General features: G+C 40.1%; 1 protein-coding gene across 2 annotated transcripts in view; it reads left to right on the forward strand.

Annotated features, from left to right (window-relative positions):
* Positions 1-467: 467 nt before the first annotated feature.
* Positions 468-16,537, forward strand: part of LOC127431651 (divergent protein kinase domain 2A) — a 74,252-nt gene continuing 58,182 nt past the window's right edge. For both annotated transcript variants that reach the window (XM_051682181.1, XM_051682182.1), the window contains exon 1: positions 468-908. The gene's annotated coding sequence lies outside the window, so the exon portion shown is untranslated. The remainder of the gene's footprint in view (positions 909-16,537) is intronic.

A 16,537-nucleotide genomic window follows, 5' to 3' on the forward strand; every position in this document is an offset into this window, starting at 1 on the left:
TTTTCTTTCTTTCTTTCTTTCTTTAAATTTTTCCTTCACCCTTTTCATTCTTCATACTTTCATTCATTCATTCTTCCTTCCTTTTATAATTTCTTCATTTCACGTTTTGTCTTTCTTTCTTTCTTTCTTTCTTTCTTTCTCAAATCAAATAATAATAGAAACAGAAAAATATACAACCACCACGAATAAATTATTCCATATTTAATTTATTAATATTATTATATGTATTGTATTAATTATTTCCTTTGTTTCTTGCTTGTTTTTAGTTTATATGTTCATATTACATATTATTATAATTTAGTTTGTCAAGTGCAACGCGATGTAAAACCACCATCAGTGAAACATAGGACTGCGCGTCGCTGTAACTGGAGGAGGGAGCGGGCGTCATGACAACGCCCTCAAACCAATAACGTAAAGCGATGGAGGAAGTCGTAAATGCTAATGGTTCGGTGTTGGAAAGAGTGGGTCGCTCTGGATCGTTGTTAGTGCTGGAGAGCAGCAGCAGTGTGTGTATGGAGTCCGCGCTCGATCAAACTCCAGCAGTTGATAGATCGGGATGAGAACAGGGCTCCTATGCTCCAGCAGTCCTACTCGAATAAAAGACTACTGCATATGAGAGACTGAGATTACGAAGGTTTAACGGGCTTGATCAGTCTGTTCATCTGTCTGGCTATGTGGCTAACTGCTTGATCTAATGGAAAGACCATCTGAGTTTGTCTGATGTGAGTTTGTGAGCTGCAGCGCGGCTGGATACAATGTTTCTCGTATTTCTTTCATCGGAGCGTTTGACGCGCTACAAAGTAACAACATCAAAGCAGCCCGAACGCTCCAGCCTGAAGAATGACACAAAGTACCGGTAACCCATCCAGATAAACAGAAGACAAGACTGATTCAGGAAACTCTCTCAGGTTTGTCGGCAGTTTTATTTCCTTCTATGTGCTGTTATAATGCCTGTTATTCTGTCAGTTTACAATTTTTAATCTTTTTATTTGTCAGTTTAGTTAATTGACACTAAATGTTTATATGAAATGGCATACAGTGGGCTTCAGAAGTCTCAAAAGAGACCACAAGTAAAATACTTCTGTTTTGCCTTTTTCTAATGTATTTTTTGCTCATTACAAATAAATATCAGCATGAAAACTTAAACTGAATCTCTTACTTTTTGGTATGTCCAATCGAGCTGGCATGAACTCCACAAGTTTGTGCAAAACCTGATGATTCATGTTGTCCAGCATTATTTGAGAAAGTTCCAAAGAGCATTTTGTGTGCTTCAATAAAATGAGTATTTATCATGTAGTCTGAAACAGCACCGCTCAGGACATCACAAAGTCGGTTTCAGATTTCTTGTCACAGATCTTACACTTTAAATATGTGATTCTGCTGCTGACCTCAGACCAGTTTGAAAGAGATCTGCATGAAACTTGTATATGTGATATACTGACCATTAACAGACTTCTCGATCACGTCGACCGTCAAGACTTCTCAGAAGTACAGGCAAATGTCGTGTTTGAGTTATTTCTATCATCTACAATCTATTTACCTCATTGGAAGAAGAAAGTGCAGGGCTTTTTACTTCTAATTACGACTTATTGTTAATTATTAAAGAAAAAATATATAGATCCTGCTCATATTGTTGTGATCCTTACCATATGGCAAAAAGCACAACTTCAGAGTTGTAATGTAACTTGAGCATTCTTTCATCAGTACGCAGGAAGTTAGAATACCACACCTGTATGATAACCTGTAAGAAAAATAACAGTGTACAACATCAAACCCGTAAACAAGTGTTGACATGTTTTGCTGTGGATTTCAATACTGTGAAGTTGATAAAAGTGAGTTTTCAATGCCCTTGCCTAATGAAATGAAACCCAGCTGTAAAACATGTTAACAGCTAACAGATAGAGCGTCTGGTCGCATAGTAATTGTGAAAACAAGGCGGACATTGTATCTGATTTAACTGAAATAATTGTTTGCTTGTGTCTACACAATGCACTCATTTGCCTAAAGAAATCTCTCGAATTGAGATTTGTGCCACTTCTCTTTTAACGTTCCAAATAGGGATCGGTTGGGATGGCCAACTAATCCAGCAACTGAGTAGTCAATTAGTGAGGTTGACTAGTTTATCTTAATTTAAATTGACTAATTGTTCGGACAACTATTAGACTATTTGATTTTGAAACATTTTGCACAAACCTAGTGCCAACTAGGGCGGCAACTAACGATTATTTTGATAATCGATTAATCTTCGATTATTTCTTTGATTATTTTTTTTAAGAAACCAAAATGATAAAAGGTGTAAGGATTTGGTTTGCTTTACTGTACTGAATGATTCTATACTCTCACAAAACATGGAACGAAGCCTGAATCATGAATAGTTATGTTTGATTTTTATTATTATTATTACTTTCAGGACATACCTGAAACAGTTCCTTTCCTTTACTTGTAAAACATAAAAAGTACTGTTTATTAAAGAGTAAAATGATACATCAGGGATGGAGTAGGACAAAAAAATCAGCCCAGCAGAGGGCAATGGTGACACCAGAGTAGAAATATTAATAATTCTGGCCAGCTGAAAAATACATAATTATGTTAGATACATATGCTTGTACACGGTCACTGATTACATACATTAAGTATTTTAAATTAATATTGTAAGTTTTAAAACCACATTGTCACCGATTACGTTTCTAAAGTATTTTTCAAAAATACATTTTTTAAGGGTAGTGCAGGCTTATCCAGTAAAGTAATATTTGCCATAGTATAAATTTACTGGTGTAATCAGACATAAAATTTGGCACAATCTGGACTATCAAATATCAGGACCCTTAGGATTATTATACATTTTATTCAGCATTATATACAGTTTAACATAGTACAATCATCTGCAAACACATTGCAAATTCAGTCTCGTGCTGAAAAGTCTCATCCTGGTGCTCATTGTATTACATGCACTTACATGATGAGAAACGATCTAAAACACTTCAAAAACCGGCACACATGACCATGACATCCATGAAAGCTGCACAGTTGATTACATTGAAACTGAAAGTGCGGTATGATGTTCCACGAGTTTAATCAAAATGATTGCGCTTCCTTTCTCCATTGTGATCGGTTTGATTGATGCGGATGCGTGCACTCGTTTGCTCAGTGAAGTTTAACGGAGACTCACATGTGGTAAAAACAAACAGTTTTGCGAAATACGTGCCTGATTTTGAATTCAAAACAGCAGTAAAATATAAGTTATGCGCTGGAGAGAGAGCCAAAAAGGCCAAAAGCCTGTGAAATGTTCTCGTAGGGAGAACACATCACACTTTGAACATCGCTAGACACCGGCGGAATGACAGAACGCGAGCTGGAGACAGGCGCGCCTGCATCGTCCGCTAATCTAGCTCCACTCCTAGAAACCGAGTCTGTTGCCTTGACAACAGAACACTCTTGTCTAGGTTTACACACAGCCCTAGCCAAGTGGCTTAGAATGACATCTCGATGTTGGACAGCCAAAGTGAGTGGGCTAGCACCAACCAATCATTGAGATTATTAAAAATGCGGATGTCCTGAAGCATCATGGCATCAAAGCTGCATCCATACATTTTGTGAAAGTGCGTGGTGCCAATACAAGTCCGAACGGAAGGATGCAAAATTGATACGCTTTGCCCCCGAAAGCGAATCTGAGAAAGCACCTTTGCCTCAGTGCAATCTGAATATGTAATCGTCCTTCTTGTGACATTATTTATTTTTGCTTTAGCGTTCTGAATTGACATTTCATCAGCTTGGAAATCAAGCGCCTCAAATCCAGAATGGGACGCAAGCCGCCGTCCTTTTTCAGGACCAGGAAATAATGGCTGTAAAAACCGCACTCTGTCTGAAAAGAGGGAATTTCCTCTATTGCCCCTTTTTCTAAGAGATAGTGAATTTCCTGCCTCAAAAATGGGGCTTCTCGAACAGAAACCTCTGTCAAGAGAACACCGCTGAACACAGGTGGGTTTCATAACCATGCTTTATCATTCGAAGCACCCACTTCGAAAATGTCCTTCAACTGCTGCCAAGCCGACAGAGGGATTAATGCATGGCTTTGGCCTGCAGCGTGACCTGTGACCACTAGATGGCGCTAGGATGAGACATATCTTTGGCGGCTTCCTCTGAACCAGTGGCACAGCGGGGGGGAAGCTCGATCCTTTAAAACTGAGGCTGGCTGAGGAGGTTTTAATAATGGTTTTGCCTTTATTGAATTCAGGCATAAAATATGGGCGCCCTGAGATGCCTTCGCAGCAGGAACACTGATAGAATAAACTCTTTCCCTGGTATTTTGAATGGGGAAAAGCGTATAAACATTAGGGATGGGCATTTTGATCATTTTGTCTACTCGAATACATGTCGAGTGGGGCATTGACATATACATAACTGTATATATAATAACATGTCTGACAAACGTCTGTGGCTACTGCATTGCGTCTTGTTCCGCTCTGTCTAGCTGTTTGAAACACTTGCCTGTTGTATATGCACTTCTTCACTGCGGTGCGTCCACTATCACATGCCTGATATGTGTGTGTGTATACATGTGCCTGATATGTGTTCCTGTGGGGAAAACCACGATGCTTTGTATTTTTGTTGCTGTAATTATTCATGAAGCGTTCCATTCAACTCGGAACATTGGAATTTACAATTGGGGAAAGTGCAATGGAATGACACTTTATGTCGGACTTCTAACTTGGAAACTCGTGCGGAAATCTTCAACTCTCATATCGTCGAGATGCAGGTATGTGTTACATCACGCAAAAATTTCGGCCCCCAGGGCAAGGAGGTTTATAGTCAGTGAAAAACATTCACTTTTATTAAATAATATCCATTAACGAGTCAAAGTTCTTACATTAAATGACATTAAAATGTGTTTAGCAAATATTTTGCAGAGACAGGTGTACAAAACACAGTTAATTACACTCTATTTTGCTTATCGTAATGATAGCATTGCAGCGTCGTTTATCAGTTTGGTTGCTATGAGATTTCTCTGACAATCAATGTACCCCTCAAAATCACAATGTAATCAATCTCAAAATTAAAAATAAGCTCCCTCTTTGACACATTTGTGTTTAATTGGCATGTAATTGTCACTGAATTTCGAATTAAGTGAAAAGTCACATCATACATGATCACCATCGACCATCGTTTTCATGATCGATCATTGCTGCCACGTCCGAGTACCCGAGTACTTGTGCCCATCCCAAATGTATTATTTGAGAGAGCTGGTTTGTCACAACGGCCCCAGCATTGTGTATGGGGGGACAACGTGTGCTGCTTGTGCTCACTGTGTGTTTTGTGTACATCAAATTCTGCTATGCATGTCACAAAAACTTTGGTCATGGAGGCAGAGGCCACTCTGAATGTATTTATAGCAGAGGATGCCAGATAAACCATTTTCCCTTGCATAGAACAGGGAAAAATGCAAACATGGAGGGGAATTGAAAACAAAGCAGGCTCGCACAACGGCCCCAGCATTCTTATGGGAGGACAAGCTCATTTGCATGTGAAAATAATGACTGGCAAATTTTGCAGCTAGTTTGCCAAAACTCTAGATTTTTTTCTAAGGGATATATCAGATATTAGTTTAAAATGTCTATATCTACAGACAGTTTTCTCTTTCAGGTTAACTACTGTCATGCCAGATCGACAGTTTTAGACAATCTTTTTTAGCAAGTTAAAGTCGCACCCTTGAGTATGGAGGTTTTTTACTGCGAGAGCAACACTAAAGCACATGGTAAGTATGTTTACACTTCCATTGCATTGACCAAGTATTCATGTCTCTGTTTGTGCACTTGGGTAAAGCATGTTTCTGGCCTAATTATGTACAATAGTAAGTGTTAATGCTTGCATTAGCAAGCTTAAAATTAAGTTTTAAAACATCTAAACCTACTGAGACCACTTTATATCTGTACCGATGTTCCCCTCCCATGTTCCCCTCTCAAGGTTTTGAATGTCCACATGCTTGGCTCACAGTATAATGCTGCTTTACTCTCCCAATGGACAAGCATGTAAAGTCTTGAAGGAAACGTTTGTCTTGCTAATGGAAGGTAGACAAAAATGTTTTTACTTGATAGCATCTGTTTGCAAAATGGGCCATCTTCAGTGGACTTGAAGGGCCAGGCAAAGGCATAAAATGGAGGGGTGCTTGCATAGAACAGGGAAAAATGCAAACATGGAGGGGAATTGAAAACAAAGCAGGCTCGCACAACGGCCCCAGCATTCTTATGGGAGGACAATGTGTGGTGCTTATGTTCACTGTGTGCCTTTGTGTACACTCGTGCTTTGTTGAACATTGAATTCTGTTATGCATATCTCGAGACCCTTGGTCATGGAGACAGAGCCTGAATTCGGGAAGCAGTCTCGTACCCTATTCTGGTACTCATCAGCAGACTCATCCCGATATTTAACGAAGGGCAGATAGGAGAGAAATATACATCTATATGGTCCAATTTTGCTCACTGAATAGCTTATTTCCTTCACTACACAGCAAGCCTGTAGGCTTGTGTGTAGATCTATTTTTATTGTACATTGAGTTATAATACATGTAACCGGAGGCTCTTAGTCATGGAGACAGAGGCAAAACTCAAGCTGAAAATATTCAATGCTCATTCGTCAGCTTAATTTAAGGGGGAAACTGAGCTAAATTAATATACTAAAGAAACAGGTTAGACACTAAACCGGTCCCAGCATTTAATGGGGGAACAATGTGTAGTATCTGGGTTGCGCAAAACATCCTCATGGAACAAAAGCATCACGTTGACCAACTCGTTCCCCAGCACAAACTGCGGGGGGATCACGAGGGAAATTCTAAACTGAGCCAATATTAGCTCAAATTCATTCTCTTAAGCGATGCGCTTGGTTGGGCTGCAAAACCATCATGTATAAATCCAACAGCTGACTGAAAGGAGCGACATCTATGCCGCCATCGAACAATCGAGCAGAGGTAGCAATGCGCATCTCATGTCTCGCCGGGAACACCCGCATGATCCATGAATGGGCGAACGAAAATTAGTTAAAATACCTTGCATCTCCTGATAGAATCCCAAAAGAATAATGGCACAGATGAATCACTTGCATGTTGGTTTACCATCCCTCCGCTGGGGAATATGATCTTATTCCAGCCCCTCGCTATGCCGGCAGACTCACCGATCTCTGCATGATCCCCTCCGCCATGAGCAGTGCGGTTCGAACGAGGAGGGGTGAGAGGGAAAGGCTGAGGCTGCTCCTCTATTGCCTTCTTCATGTGCATTCTCCCAGAATGACACAGAAAAAGACAATAAGGACAAGAGGCAAATTATTCCTTATCTCCCAATGACAAATTCATTATACAGCATTTTGTAATCGTGCCAGCTCAAGATGTGCGTGGTAACACTTTCGCATGCTTTGTCAGAAAATGGCTGCTGAGCTAGGCCTCAGCATGTCCGATGATGCTCGTGCTTTCGCTTAGGGGGAGTGTGACAAACACAAGGAAGAAACCGCTGTCTGTTTGCACTCAACTTCTCAGACACTGAGCCAAAAACCCCAAATGGCTCCTGCACACGGAGCTCCAAATCTGGAGGCCATAGAACTGGAGCAGGTGAGGATAACGCCTCGTAGCGAGAAATTACGAGCCTCAAAGCTGTTTTTGAGTTGCTGCAGTATGCAATAGACTGGCATGTCTTACGGTCAATATTAATTCAAGAAACGGCTTTCTCTAGAAACTCATCAGTCAATCATTGTTTTGGGGAATGAAGGTTATACAATGAGAAGAAGACTCAGGAGCAGGCCTTATGGAAAGAATTGCAAAGAAAAAGTCACTTTTGAAACAGAATAACAAAAAGAAAATGTAAGAGCGGGCAAAGAAACACAGACATTGGACAACAGATAATTGGAAAAGAGTGTTATGGATCTTAACCCCATTGAGCTTTCATGGGATCAGCTAGATAAGGTACGTGAGACGTGCTGACAAGACAGCCACATCATGGCAAGTGCTACAGGAAGTGTGGGGTGAAATGTCTGTATCTGTACAAACTGACATCTAGAATGCCAAGGATCTGCAAAGCTGTCATTGCTGCACGTGGAGGATTTTTGATGAGAACTCTTTGAAGGAGTTTTATTTTTTTCAAATTGTAATTGCAATTGCATTTTTTCACATTATTTATGTCCTGACTATACATTGTGATCAACTGAATGCCACTTTGGTGAATAAAAGTACCAATTTCTTTCCTTAAGAGCAAAATCTGTACATTATTCCAAACTTGGCCGCCAGTGTATGTGTTCACAATTAAGAAGCTTTACATCACTATTGAAGGAATAACCTTGCTGTTAAAATGGATATGAGAAGGGATGTTGTGATAATGCGGCACGAGTATTTTAATCATATGTGGAAATCCCACATGAACACCCCAAGCACTTTAGTTATTGTTTCATGTCTGTCCAAATTAGCACTGAGTGCCTGCTTAAAAAAGGAAGGGAGTGTGTGGAGTTTCAGCTCACCTGCGGCTCTGTGCGCGCCACGCGATATATTTCCCTGGGTGATGTCGGCATAAATGATTATCGATGTATGTGGAGGTTATGCCGTGGTCGAGCGCCCTTCTTGAGAGAGAGAAAGTGGTAAGGAGTTCCACCTGAGATGAATTGTTACTAATTACAATTTCTGTGTTCGTAGTGAGAGACGGGGGAGATAAAAAGTGACCCAGTCCACAGAGAGAGGAGAGAGAGTGCACAATAGAGACTGCGTTTCTGTGTTTTAGAATGTTGTGCTGAAAAACTGACCTGTGATACCTTTTATGCTGAAAAGCAGACTTTTTTTGAGTGTGTGCTGAAAGCGATTTCTGTTATTTTTATAATAAACCCTGACTCAAGTGGTCTGTGGAAACAGGCTCCCTCTTCATTCTTTATCCGTCACACAATGAACCTTGTCACACTGGTGCCGAAACTCGGGAAGGAGGAAGGATATGCTGCTATGGAGTCATCTTCGCCATTGGAGAAAGTCTTCCGATCCCTTGTCAGCATCCGCCAGGCTCAAAACTAAGCCCTCGTGGATCTGTGGGCAGAATAGCAACAAAGGTTCAAGGCGCTCCTTTGACGCCAAGAGGAGGACCACCAGGCGTTGCGGAGCTTGGTACCCTAGGAGGTGGCACACGCCGTGACCCCAGCAGCAGCAAACCCCCATATAATGCTTGCAAAGATAGGGGCGCAAGATGATCAAGAGGCCTTTCTGGAGCTCTTCGAATGCACGGCCCAAGCTCTGGAATGGCCACGGGCGCAATGGGTAGTCCACCTCCTACCGCTGTTGACAGGGGAGGCCCAACTCGTGGGCCAACAACTCCCGGTCGACAACCTCCTGAGGTACGCCGAGCTGAAGAAAGCCATCCTGCAGCGGATCGGCCGCAGTCCAGAAGAGCATTGCCAGCGGTTCCGAGTCCTGATGCTGAGCAAAGTCAGCTGCCCGTTTGCCTTTGCTCAACAGCTCTGTGAAGCCTGCCGGCAGTGGGTGCTGGCTGAGGAGCCCAGCGATGTTGGGGATGTCATTGATCTTGTGGTACTGGAACAATTCATCTCCTGACTACCGAAAGGAACGGTGGACAGGGTCCAGTGCCACCGCCTGGCGTCACTGGATGAAGCAGTACAGTTGGCGGAAGACCATTTAGCAGCATATCCGGAGCCAGCACCCCCACCCCACACTTTCTCTCTCTGTGATCCCTCCCCCGCCCCCTCCTTCCTTCTGACCTATCCCATTCCCCTGGAAACGGTGGAACAATCCCCCAAAACTGGTTCCCCAGCCTCGGGGGTGCACTAACACTCCTGTTGCTCTCAGGTGAGGGAAGCTGCTGCCACTGGTGTGGGCATGAGGTTTGGGCCAGTCTGTTGGAGTTGTGGGGAACATGTCATTGAATAGTGCCCGGTGATGGAGGTGAAGATGTTGATCCCTGACACAACATACAGAGGTTGCCAGATTGCAAAAAAAATTATCTGATGTGTTCTCGCCTCTCTCTACTTGTTGACCCCTCTCCAAACATAGTGCTTATGATTGTGACCATAAAGCTCTATTTTGGTCTCGTCACTCCAAGTTACAGTGTGCCAGAAGCTGTGAGGCATGTCAAGGTGTTGTTGGGCATATTGTAACCAGGCTTTTTTGTGGCATTGGCTTCTTTCTGGCAACTCGACCATGCAGCTCATTTTTGTTCAAGTATCGTCGTATTGTGCTCCTTGAAACAACCACACTGTCTTTTTCCAGAGCAGCCTGTATTTCTCCTGAGGTTACCTGTGGGTTTTTCTTTGTATCCTGAACAATTCTTCTGGCAGTTTTGGCTGAAATCTTTCTTGGTCTACCTGACTTTGGCTTGGTATCAAGAGATCCCTGAATTTTCCACTTCTTAATAAGTGATTGAACAGTAATGACTGGCATTTTCAAGGCTTTGGATATCTTTTTATATCTTTTTCCATCTTTATAAAGTTCCATTACATTGTTACGCAGGTCTTTTGACAGTTCTTTTCTGCTCCCCATGGATCAGTATCTAGCCTGCTCAGTGCATCCACGTGAGAGCTAACAAACTCATTGACTATTTATACATAGACACTAATTGCAATTTAAAAAGCCACAGGTGTAGGAAATTAACCTTCAATTGCCATTTAAACCTGTGTGTATCACCTTATGTGTCTGTAACAAGGCCAAACATTCAAGGGTATGTAAACTTTTGATCAGGGCCATTTGGGTGATTTCTGTTATCATTATGATTTAAAAAGGAGCCAAACAACTATGTGATATTAACTGGCTTCATATGATCACTATCCTTAAATAAAAGACAGTTTTTTTTTTTTTTTTTTATTTATTTATTTATTTTTTTTTGCATGATCAGTCATATTTTCAAAATCAATGCCAAAATTTCACAATTTCTGCAAGGGTATGCAAACTTCTGAGCACAACTGTGTATATATATACACAGCACTGTGCAAAATTCTTAGGCACATAAGATGTTTCACAAAAGCATTTGTCTTAACATGGTTATTTATATCTTCAGCTTTAGTGTGTCAATAGGAAATATAGATGTTAGACTCCCAAACATTACTTTTGCAAATAGAAAAGATTATAATAGAGGAACAGGGAACCCTGTAACAGATGTCATGAGCCCCCACAAAGCCCCCCACTGAACATCATGCCAGTCTGAGATTACATAAATAGAAGCAATTGAGACAGCCTAAATAGATAGAAGAACTGTGGTGAATTCTCCAAGAATCTTGGAACATCCTATCTGCCAACAACCAAGAAAAAACTGTGTCCAGGTGTACCTAGGAGAATTGGTGCTGTTTTAAAGGCAAAAGTGGTCACATAAAATATATTTATTTAGCTTTTTTATGTTTACTGGACTTTGTATGACATTAAGTGATAAATGAAAACTATTTTTGTCATTATTTTGAAGACATCCTCACTGTGCAACATTTTTCACAAGTGCCTAAAACTTTTGCACAGTACTGTGAGTGTGTGTGTGAGTGTGTGTGTGTGTGTGAATGTGTGAGTGTGAGAGTGTGTGAGTGTGTGAGTGAGTGTATGTGAGTATACATATACACATAGTATATATAATGATAAAAAAATATCGTGATAATTTTTTTTGGCCATATCACCCAGCCCTAATGTAATCTTGTAGTAATAATCATGCATTAGTCAATAAACAGTGACTGAGACTTAGCTCTGTTACAATGGACTACATTTAAGCATTCACCTGATATAATTTTTGTATGTATAGCCTACATCTTCACCAGACAAAGGATTTTATATACATTTACATTCCCCAGAGGAATTTTTTTAATATTCATTCACCGGATATGAAGTTGGAGACACAGTGCATGTACTGACGGGGCAAAAAATTTCACCACAAAGTGTCAGTGATTTTTAATATTTCACCTCCAGAGGCTGCGGTCGTATTCCAGAACCCTCCTACGCTGCCTACAGGAAAGAAAAAATAATATCCCAGAACTATCTGCATTAATTTCTGCCAAAACCAATAGTTTAAAAAGCAGTCGACACCCATTAATCGGCAAAACCGATTTATCGGTCAACCTCTAGTCAAAGAATCAGGGAAAATTTCACTTTTCATGATATGGCCCCAGAGATGCTATTAAAACATCAGTTGCTAACATATCGCTTGGCGTGACAAGTTGTTTTGACAAGAAAGGATTGCAATGCAATCTTTGGGAAACTTAATGGCCAAATAAGAAGCACATTAAAGTCATTATGATATTCACAATGTTCTTTATATTAGCAGCAAATGTATTATAAAGTATTGTCTGGCTTTAGTATGGACCCATTATTGTGTATTGGAACATAACAGCACTCTGTCATAACCCTCTTTTTTAATGTTGAAAGATCAATTAGCATTTCAGACTCTCATTAAAGGGAAATGATGAAAAGTCTGTCATCATTCACTCACCTTAATTATGTTCCAAACCCATATGACTTTCTTCTGTGGGGCACAAAATAGATGCTAGGCAGAATGTTAGCCTCAGTTCACTTTCATTGTATGTAATAAAAAAATAAAAATAAAATAAAAAAGGAAATGAAAGTGAATGATAACAACTTTTTAATTTTTGGGTGAACTATCCCTTTAATAGAAGGGTCATTTAGTTTTAGTCTCATTTTAGGCTTTAGGTCATTTATGCTGACTGTTCTGATGTACTGCACAGCCCTTGTTTTGGCACTTTCAGATCTGCTTTTCCGTGGTAAACTAAGACGCGTTTGGTGGCTCCCAGGCTTGGGCTTCCTCCTTCAGCGCCCCAGCGGTTGGGAAAAGTGAGGAGGTGCTTTATGGGTAATGGAGTGGTAATTCAAAACAAAGGCCTGTGGGCAGGATGAGGTTGTTGGAAATTATAACATCTCTTCCTTGAATAAAAAAGCAAGCGAGTGAAGTCAGACTAAATGCATCTGCTTGTGAATGGGGCTTATCTAGTTTTCTACATCTGGCAAGGGCTTTTACTTGCCTTCTGCTTAAAATATGAAGAGCTGCTCATTTACCAGACTTGTAAGGATGCTTGAGAAAAGCAAAATCTAATTCTGCTGTCAATTTCAGTTTGTACAAGTCTTGATCTGAATCATACCCCCACAGGCTTATCCCTACTGAAGTCTAAAATAAGCCCTACGAACGCACGGGTAAAAGAATCAGCAGGAACCTTTAAAAATTGTGCTCCTTCTCCCACCAAACCTTTTAACGTGTCAGTCATTCAAAAGAGGCCTGTGTCCTGAAATATTAGTTTGCTCTGCCAATCTCTAGTCAAAGGATGTGTATCAACAGACAAAGACTAAGGTATTCCTAGACTACTTCATTTTTCCTGAAGAGATATGGCAGCTGTTTATCTTTGTTTCTGCTCGGTGACTGAAATCCGCAGATGTCATTCTGTTAAATGGAGTGCGGAGATCATGTGTTCGGGTGTTATACGAACATTCAGTAAGTTGGGATCTGTGTAATAGGCAGTATGCATGATTTTCTTATCAAGATCTGAATTGGCCTTTTCCCTTTGCTGAATTCCAAATGACATATGTTTTTCTAGGTGTTCAGAAATAATCTATTACATTTACATATGCAGAATTCACTGTTTTCAGTTTTGTACTGTACTTCTCTGTAGCCTCCTATTGGCGTCATTAATGAAACACGTGCATAACATTTCTGTGTAAACTGTTTGTTAAACCATTCTTGCGTAATTGCTGCATTCAATACAATGCAACAATTTATGTAAGAATTGATTGATGAATAATTCGCACAAATCTGTTCATGAGACACGAGCAGAACGAATTTCTGTGTAAATTGTTTGTAAAACCATTCACTCATCATTCAAAAGATGCCCTGTGTACTGAAACATTATGATGAAGTGTCAGTGACTGTTGGTTGAAATGGAATCTGGTGCGATGTGAAGCAGGCAGCCCGAGCAGCCGGGAGTCGTGTTTTGGCACTGATCTTCTGGCGGATGAATCTCATGAATCGAGCTTACATTAAGATGGACATTGCCTGTGTATGATAATGACTGGGAGATATTTAGAGCTGGAGTCATAATGTGATTTTTTTTTTTTTTCTTTTTTTTTCCATGTTGATATTATGTTATACAATGAAATATTTCAATCTGAAATACTACTTGCTTTGACAAACAACACACACTATTTTCTTATTTTGAATTAATACATTTTACACTTGTAGTGCTTTTCTGACACTACATTCAAAGTGCTTTTACATAGAACAGGGGACTCATTCACCTCAGTCACCACCAGTTACCAGTATATTTTAATATGACTGTTCAAGTGTTTTATCTACTATTAATGTTTGTTTTGTACTACACATCAATTTAAGAGGTGATACTTGTGATATGGCTGATACGAGTTCAATGGAAGACTGTTATTATTATTGTAAAGCCTCAGCTGACGGTTGATGGCTGAGTTCATGGCAAATATACCGCAAACTGTCGATTGTTGCCAAAGGTTTGCTAGAGGTTCACCACTACCGGTAAAGAGCTGCAAACTTATGGTAAACATTTGTGTAGAATCAAATGCTCATTTGCATGTGAAAATAACAAGCGGCAAATTTGTGGCATGTTTGCGGCTAGTTTCGATTTTTTTGTAAGGGATACTACAATAGTATGCCTACGCAGTGCACACAACCGTAAACTAAAACATAAAACAGGGATTCAATAATGAATGGGATAAAATACACTATTAAACATGACAATAATATGCTTAAATATGCAATATAACCGTTACAAGAAGTCAATTTCAGAGCTCATAAATATTAGTAAACATACCACAGTAACTTCCCCCAAAAACGTAGAAACATCGTAATCGGTTAACATACAAGTAATGTTTAAATCGTACAAGCATGACAAACAATATTAGCTTCAACTACCCTACCAGAAAGCATATCAAAGCATTATAGCAGGTGAACAACTTTGCCAAATGTATAACAGATACATATCCATCCAGACTGTAGCGATGCTGTCCTGAACTGCATGACCGACTGAACTGAACGTAGTATCATTCTTCTTTTCAACGGCAGCTTGCAAACTAAAATAGTGCATTACTACCATCTACTGTTAACATGGGAACATGACACCTGAACACGAGACAGCCAGTTCTTCTTTCCTATGCTTATGGACATGACATAATGACGCAAACGTCATAAGACAGTGATTATGCACAAAATCCAACCTGACAGCTAAAAATACAAATAATTTTTATAGGCTTACCGTAGTGAATCGAGGTAAGGTAAGGACGTTGTTTTGAACACTGATAGTTTATGTACTCAATCAGTGATGGCAATTTGTTAATTTTTAACCAAAAAATCTTACGTAGTGCAGCTTTAAACAGAGCAACATATAACAAATACATTACAAAACAATGCACAATGGGAGAAAAGAAAAGCATATTTCAATCAGGTGAGACACGGGCGAGCAGGGCAAGAGCCAGCAGTCCCAGAGAGGTCAATTGAGAACATCCAACACAAACATTGCGGTCTGGAGCAGAGCAGGCAACAAACAGAGCAGGGGATGCAATGCATATAACCCATTATGAATGGGCTGTCTTCACTTATATCAGTGTTGCTTGACATAAATTGGAATATATAATTGATATAGGAATATATAGGATGCAGATGGTGCAATAACCGGAGAAGAACCTCAGATTAAAATTGCACTTGACCCAGCCCATTAGCACTTTGCACGTGCGGTTTTGCCAATCCACTTGCTTGCACGAAAATACCAAAACTTTATGGACATGCCCACTGATTTTGCCTGCATGACGTATTGCATAGCACTGCGCTTAAGGCATAACGCTTTTAAAATTGGGCCTGTTATATGTTAAGCTCACTTACAGTGCTTGTTCGCTATCTCCATTTCTTGAGCTTTGTGGCCCAGGTACTTAATTTCCATTGACTGCTCATCATAAGACTTCAGATTTGAGTCGTTGATCATCATTCATTACTAGATTTGCTCTATAGTTGGCTCTAAAATATCTGACATGCTTATTATACTCCAACTAGATCAAAGCTGTAGTATCTACCATAATATGCTATGTGATTTTCTGAGAAATCTGTCAGCTTCAACTGTCCCAAAAATCTGCAGACTGGAGCGGACAAGCATCAACTGCAAATCGGGGCAAAAATTTGGGTTAAAGTCAGGTTGAATAACTTGATCTTAATTAAAGTGCCTGATTTGTATCTGGTGGAAACGACCCTTAACTGTCCTAATTGTACAGGCATTCCTTAAAAGTGAGTTCAGTAATTTTTTCCTCATTAAAAACGTTAATTCCTAAAGACATGAATTGCAATTTTGCAATATCTCTAGGAAATCAGGACCACTCGCATTAAAATGAAGACTCCAGTCATATCAATAACCTTATAAAAGCTGTTTTATTCTACATGGAGAGGGTCCACACATGAGGGCTGCCATGTTAGAGTCACATGACCAGCCGATTACTACTCGCTTAATCTCAGTAACCGTCCTGTTATTTGACACTTTCACTCATTGATTAAAGTAATCATGGCTAACTGTGAATACTGTATTT

The sequence above is a fragment of the Myxocyprinus asiaticus genome, chromosome 41 (assembly GCF_019703515.2).
Source record: "Myxocyprinus asiaticus isolate MX2 ecotype Aquarium Trade chromosome 41, UBuf_Myxa_2, whole genome shotgun sequence".
In the NCBI taxonomy this organism is placed as follows: Eukaryota; Metazoa; Chordata; class Actinopteri; order Cypriniformes; family Catostomidae; genus Myxocyprinus; species Myxocyprinus asiaticus.